Raw genomic sequence first — 5,903 nt, 5'->3', positions numbered from 1 at the left:
TAATGTTACTGAAGAATATATTATGAATCCCTTCTGATATAACAAAGATATAACAAAGAAATACAATGTTAAGACAAATAAATAAATATAAAAAAAAAATGATATCCATTGTGATCACCCATTATTTTCACTCTGATTTACGTTCAATCCCGCGTATAAATTATTGTAATGTAGAAAAGTGAGAGTATTAACGAAATGTCTTGAAAAATAATCGGTTGACATCCGGTACTCTGCGGAAGATCCGCAGGAAACGGGGATCTTTTTATCTGTCACCCGTAGCGAAACAAAATATCGCCCCTCTCCTGCCGATTTGCCATACACGCATACGATACGCACGTTACACGTATCCTACATAGTGCAATAAGCCGTGCTCGCATATGTTGTACGCTCTCTCGCGGTCGCTCGTTCGCCTGCTCACTCGCTCGCTCGCCGCGAGTGGATTCAAGATTTCAGCCGCAGTCGTAGACGTTCGGTGCCCACGGTCAGATCGGGGATCCGGCACGAGTTGATCGCGCTTGAGATCGATCGATCGCTCAGTATCGGCGGAATCGTCCAAGTGTCCCCCCACCTCGTTCATCGGGAAAACCCCCTCAACGAGGCGTGCAGTGTGCACACGTGCCCGCACAAAGCTCAGGACGGACACAGTTTCGTTATCCGCCGATCGATCGATCGATCGAATCGCGATTCACCGCAATCAAATTCTCAGCGTTCCCCGCGAAAAAGAGAGAACGAGTATCGGACATCGAGGTGGGTAACGGGGACGAAAATACGGACGAAAACACGGTGCCCGGTTCGTTATCGATCGACCGATAGTCGGACAGGTTCGGAGATGGATGCAGCCACAAAAGATCGCCGACGAGATTTCGTTCCGGCATAGATCGATCGGTGTACGTGCGTACGCGATGATCGGCTGTGTGTGTGTGAGTAATGTAACATGGTAGCCGGATGATCCAGAATCAATCATACAGAACGATTGGAGTTGCGTTGCGTGTAGTATTGGCAATTTCGAAATTGGGTGACCGCTTTCTTTAGATGTTTACAAGTGTCGTGAGGAGAAGCGATATTCGATTTGTCGCTTACTTGAAGAATTAATATAACGATGATCATTAATGCTCCGAATTATATTGTATGATATTTAACTGCTCTTCTGGATAACCTAGCTGAAGTATCGGAAATGGGGAAATCTCAAAGTATTTAGGTAAGATCATATCCCTGATTTAAATAATTTTTAAGATTAATTGTACTCGCACATTTTTATCGATTTTGTTATTAATATCAATAATGAATTAAATTACAATAATGATTTTGTTCAAAATCTCTGATGAAAATTAAGGAATGAGATAATCGATTAAAAATATGCAGTTACATAGAATTAATATCTTTTTTTGTACGATGAGAGAGGTCGACACAATCATCAATAATGTTAACGATACTAACGTAACCTATCTATTTAACAATCGCGAGAGATAATAATTCTAAGAGAATAAATAATTCTTATATGTATATGTAAGAATGTTCTTTGTTCTGTGGAAGAGAGAATCACAGCTTGTACCTTCTTCTCTCATATCGTGGCTCTCGATAATGCTGAAACCTTTTAAAACTATATCAGTTTAACTTGCTCGATATCTTCACTTGCTCTACGAGATTTTAGGCCGATCGGAACAAATACAAATGTAGATCTAAATTAAAACAAGAACATCGGTACAGTTTTTTCATTTTAATTGCTTTCAAATTTTATGCTAAAGCAGCTAAAGAGTGAGGAATCTTTTGGCTTCTTAAAAAATGTTTCAAGGTTTCTTATCCACGGTTGTGTAATCGAAAAGTACCGGTAGGTGGTCAGATTTTATGACATTGGTTAAGCATTCACAAAAGGCATAGTATTTAGGACAAACGTTCTTTATGACGTTTTGTTAACATTGCAAAATATTTATAATTTGGCATAAATTATGATCGATCTCCAACTGGTGATTAAGAGACAGAACTGATCTGTCGCGAACTGGAATAATAAACTGGGTCTCCTTTCAGAAAGAAAATTTATCGTCAAAAATAAGTATAAATATGTGTGTGTGTGTGTGTGTGTATATATATATATATATATACATATGTATGCACTCGCTGCCTCTAATATTACTGAATGCTGTTATTTAACATCGTTCTCCGAATGTGATATCACATTCCGTGATAGAATCGAAATTCTATCCGAATTAGTTGCGCTAATCGCGATTCAATGCGCTTCGTTTATTTCATCATTCAACCAATAGGATATATTTGTAATTATGCAATCGCAAATCATCTAAATCTAATGAAAATCATAATGGATGACCTCTCTAAAATGTATTTATAATATAAAATCTAGATGTAGACGTAATATATTAACAAATAAAAATCGAAGTTCTATTTGCGTATCTAAAGGTATTATTTATAGAAAATAGGTTTACGAGATAATGACAATGTAAATCATTATACTTAAAATATTGTATTATACTTACAATTAGTTATGACTTTCTGTTTCAGAATTAATGAGGATTTAATAGAGATAAATTGAGATTGTAATGTGTTTGAAGAACTTCACGATGCAGTAAATTACAATTTAAAATGATGACTGTCTATATGTTTGCACTATCACGTATAATAAGAGAGTGTCACCCATATTAATTATAAATTTAGATTGATAAAACGAAAAGTAGTTTATTTCACGTTTAAATTTATCTTAAATATATGGTAAGATGCTAGATTATTCTATCGACAATTAATTAACTTAATTGTGAGATTATTATTTCCGTTTATGATTGTGTTTCAAGTCTGACAAAACCAAATCGACGCACATTCTAAAATTGATAATTGATTTATATATTTATATACATATACAGGGTGTTCGAAAATGATCGTATAATCTCTCGTGGGCAGATAGAGCGGACTAAACTGAATCGAAAAGTTCTCTGTCATTTTGCAATTTTCACATTTTTATTTTTTTTTTAATTATCCATTGAGCAGAATATCTAAAATTGACACATAAGACATCTTTAAGAGTTCTTTAACATCAGATAAGATATTTTATAAAAAACTTTGAAAAATATCTTAAAGCTGTCTTGTGCGTCGATTTTATCCGCAATATTTAAAAATGAATATTTTGTTAACTATTACAAAAATTGTAAAATGGTAGAGGACTTTTTGACTCAATTTAGTCCGGTCTATTGCCTATGAGAGATTATACAGTTTTTACTGATAATCCTATATATAAATATTATTTAAATATCAAGATTTATTTAATAGAAAATAATATTTCTCCTCTTATTTGTGTCTAAACACTTCTCAGTTTATTTCACTTAAAACATGAATAAATATATCTCAAGCAAATTACTGATAGTAAAGTTTTGTAATGATGAATTATTTAATTATTTAATATTATTCAATTTTATTTTGACATTTAGAAATAATACTGATACATACACTTTTATAGACATCTTCATATCTAATATCTTTTATTTAATAATAACAAGAATGCATAAAATGTATAATATTTTATGACGAGGTACACTGCATCGAAGGAGAAATGAGGCACGAAATATTTAGCAATCAGGCTGAAGACAACAGGCAGCTTCAACAGAAAGTTAAGTTGCAGCATATCAGCCTTGGACTTATTGTACTTAGGGAGTCGAAGAAGTTTGTCCTAGTCATTCGTATGACTTGCTGCGATCTCAAAAGAATTTTAATACGCAATATTTGCGCCGTGAAAACATTAACCTTCGGTTAATGTTACTTCGCTGAGTTACTTTTTTTGCCGAGCAATCTGATTAAGGGTACGTATTGTATTGGATACTCGTTGTAAGTAACTTGTCAAACTCGTTCTGTGAAAGCTTAAGAAAAGTCGAAGGAAACATAAACAGAAATTAAGGAACGAATAGAAATGCTGTGAATACACGCGTCTCCATCTGATTGCGAATGCAACCTTCGACGGGTGAAAGCAGCATGCGACTGTCTGTCTACAACGTGTTTGCACGCACTTATGCGTCAGACTAATAAAATGCTCCAGACAGGATCACCGAGCGATTTATTTATAAATTCATGCAAAAAGCTGTGCGCCACAGATTTTCATTGCGATCAATTACTACGAAGGGATATCTCCTTCCTTTATCGCTTAACGATTGCATATGCCGAACACGTGTGAATGCTCGGGTTTTGATTTCTGGCACGGCATGCGAGCGCGTTCACTTGAACGAGAATTCGCTCCTCACTTGCGCATCAGTGCGTATAATTAACCGCGTATGATTTAATAGCCCCTTCTTGAAAGAATATTTAATATCCGTTACGTAAAAGCCGTGGCATTTGGACTCGTACTCTTGCATTTAACGCTAAACGTAGTCCTTGCGTTAACGTGATTTACATGATAGATAAATTAAATGGTTTCCTATTACTACACATTAGATACACGCGAATTGTGTTTCTGTCGATGTGATATGACAATCAGATAGCCATTTTTAATGTTTATATTCTTGGCAATTATTTCAATTCGCAACCGTTACTCGCTGTGTAATGATCTTAAAAAATTATATAAAAAAGACGCATTTGTTGCACCTGATTTGCTCCAGAAACCGCTGAGCTACTTTCGATTATGCTGAAGCGAGTGGTTCGTTTACCCGTAGCGAACGTAAACGAGTGAATTGCGTGTTAACAGCTGATTTGCCACGTGGTTTCTACGTTTGCCTTATTATGTAAATTCAATAGGAGTGTCTACATTTTTCAAGTGATTCTCCTTGAATGATAAACGAGCATCGCATTGATATTGCTGGATCACAAGTTCAATGCAATAGGTTTATAGTTTATGTAGTAATCAAATCGATATTTTGCAATCGCGCATTAATTTTTTTCATCGCAAACGCGATCGAGGTAATGCTGAGATTGCTATAAAATAGCTGAGAAAGCAATAAAATAGCTTTAATATTAAATATAATCAATTGATATTATGTATTAAAATAATTTTATATATATATATATATATATTTTATCTTTATATAAAAGACTGAAACACGTAATCTCTTAGAATTACTTTTATGTTATTATTGTTCTTTTATTTTTTATTGAATTAGATTATTCGTTGAAGTATCCAATGAAAAATGCTGTATAATATTTTTCAGAAGATTTATTGAATTTTCAGACACATTAATTGTTTAACCTTCTTAAATTTATGATACAGTGAGACAATTGTTTTTGTATTATATAAGCGTTAAAGAAATATTTAGGTCATGGTATTGATGCTTACCTGATTACAGTTAATTAACGACGGCCCGTCGTGTCCTTGATGAAAACCTTCAGACTTAAGGATACATATTATTCAAAACATAAGTATCTTTTTATATGTTTTCTTCTATTTTAAACTATAAAGTAAAAAAGGATATTACAGAACTACGAGTAATGAATATTGCAGCGTAGATTTAATGAACTTACTGATGCAACCGAAAATATGATGAAACTTATACTTCTTAATACTTTCCAAAATATATCATTTTAACAAAATGTAACTTGTGTTTTATTAATTAAATTAACATTGACGCGTTTTGTGCGTTACATTTCAACATGACGTTTGCGATTATATGTGCGATTGCAATCTCTCGTCGTCTCGTAGTCTGTTGAATATAATGTGAAAATTATAGATCTAATATCATATTAATAATGGGAATAGTTACGAATAGATGTATACACTCGTCTTTTTTACTTCGTATTACTGTATCTCTTTGTCCTGTTTTTCACGTTGCGAATAACGTTTGCCTGTCATTATTGAAATTACGTACTTGCACTCACTTAAAACCAGGATGTATCTTATCATTCATTCGAGGCTTCGTCGAGAGCTTTTATCCGCACATACAATCAATCATACTTATTATGATCATCGTTAATAATAAAGT

The 5,903-nt window shown here is 33.8% G+C and overlaps 1 protein-coding gene across 1 annotated transcript in view; it reads left to right on the top strand.

Moving 5' to 3' along the window:
* Positions 1-448: 448 nt before the first annotated feature.
* Positions 449-5,903, top strand: part of LOC108691496 (torso-like protein) — a 23,352-nt gene continuing 17,897 nt past the window's right edge. Inside the window, exon 1 of the mRNA XM_018199258.1 lies at positions 449-1,198. The gene's annotated coding sequence lies outside the window, so the exon portion shown is untranslated. The remainder of the gene's footprint in view (positions 1,199-5,903) is intronic.

The sequence above is a fragment of the Atta colombica genome, unplaced genomic scaffold (genome assembly GCF_001594045.1).
Source record: "Atta colombica isolate Treedump-2 unplaced genomic scaffold, Acol1.0 scaffold47, whole genome shotgun sequence".
Taxonomy (NCBI): Eukaryota; Metazoa; Arthropoda; class Insecta; order Hymenoptera; family Formicidae; genus Atta; species Atta colombica.
Note: the sequence above shows the minus strand (reverse complement) of the source record. Positions and strands in the feature narration are given on the sequence as shown.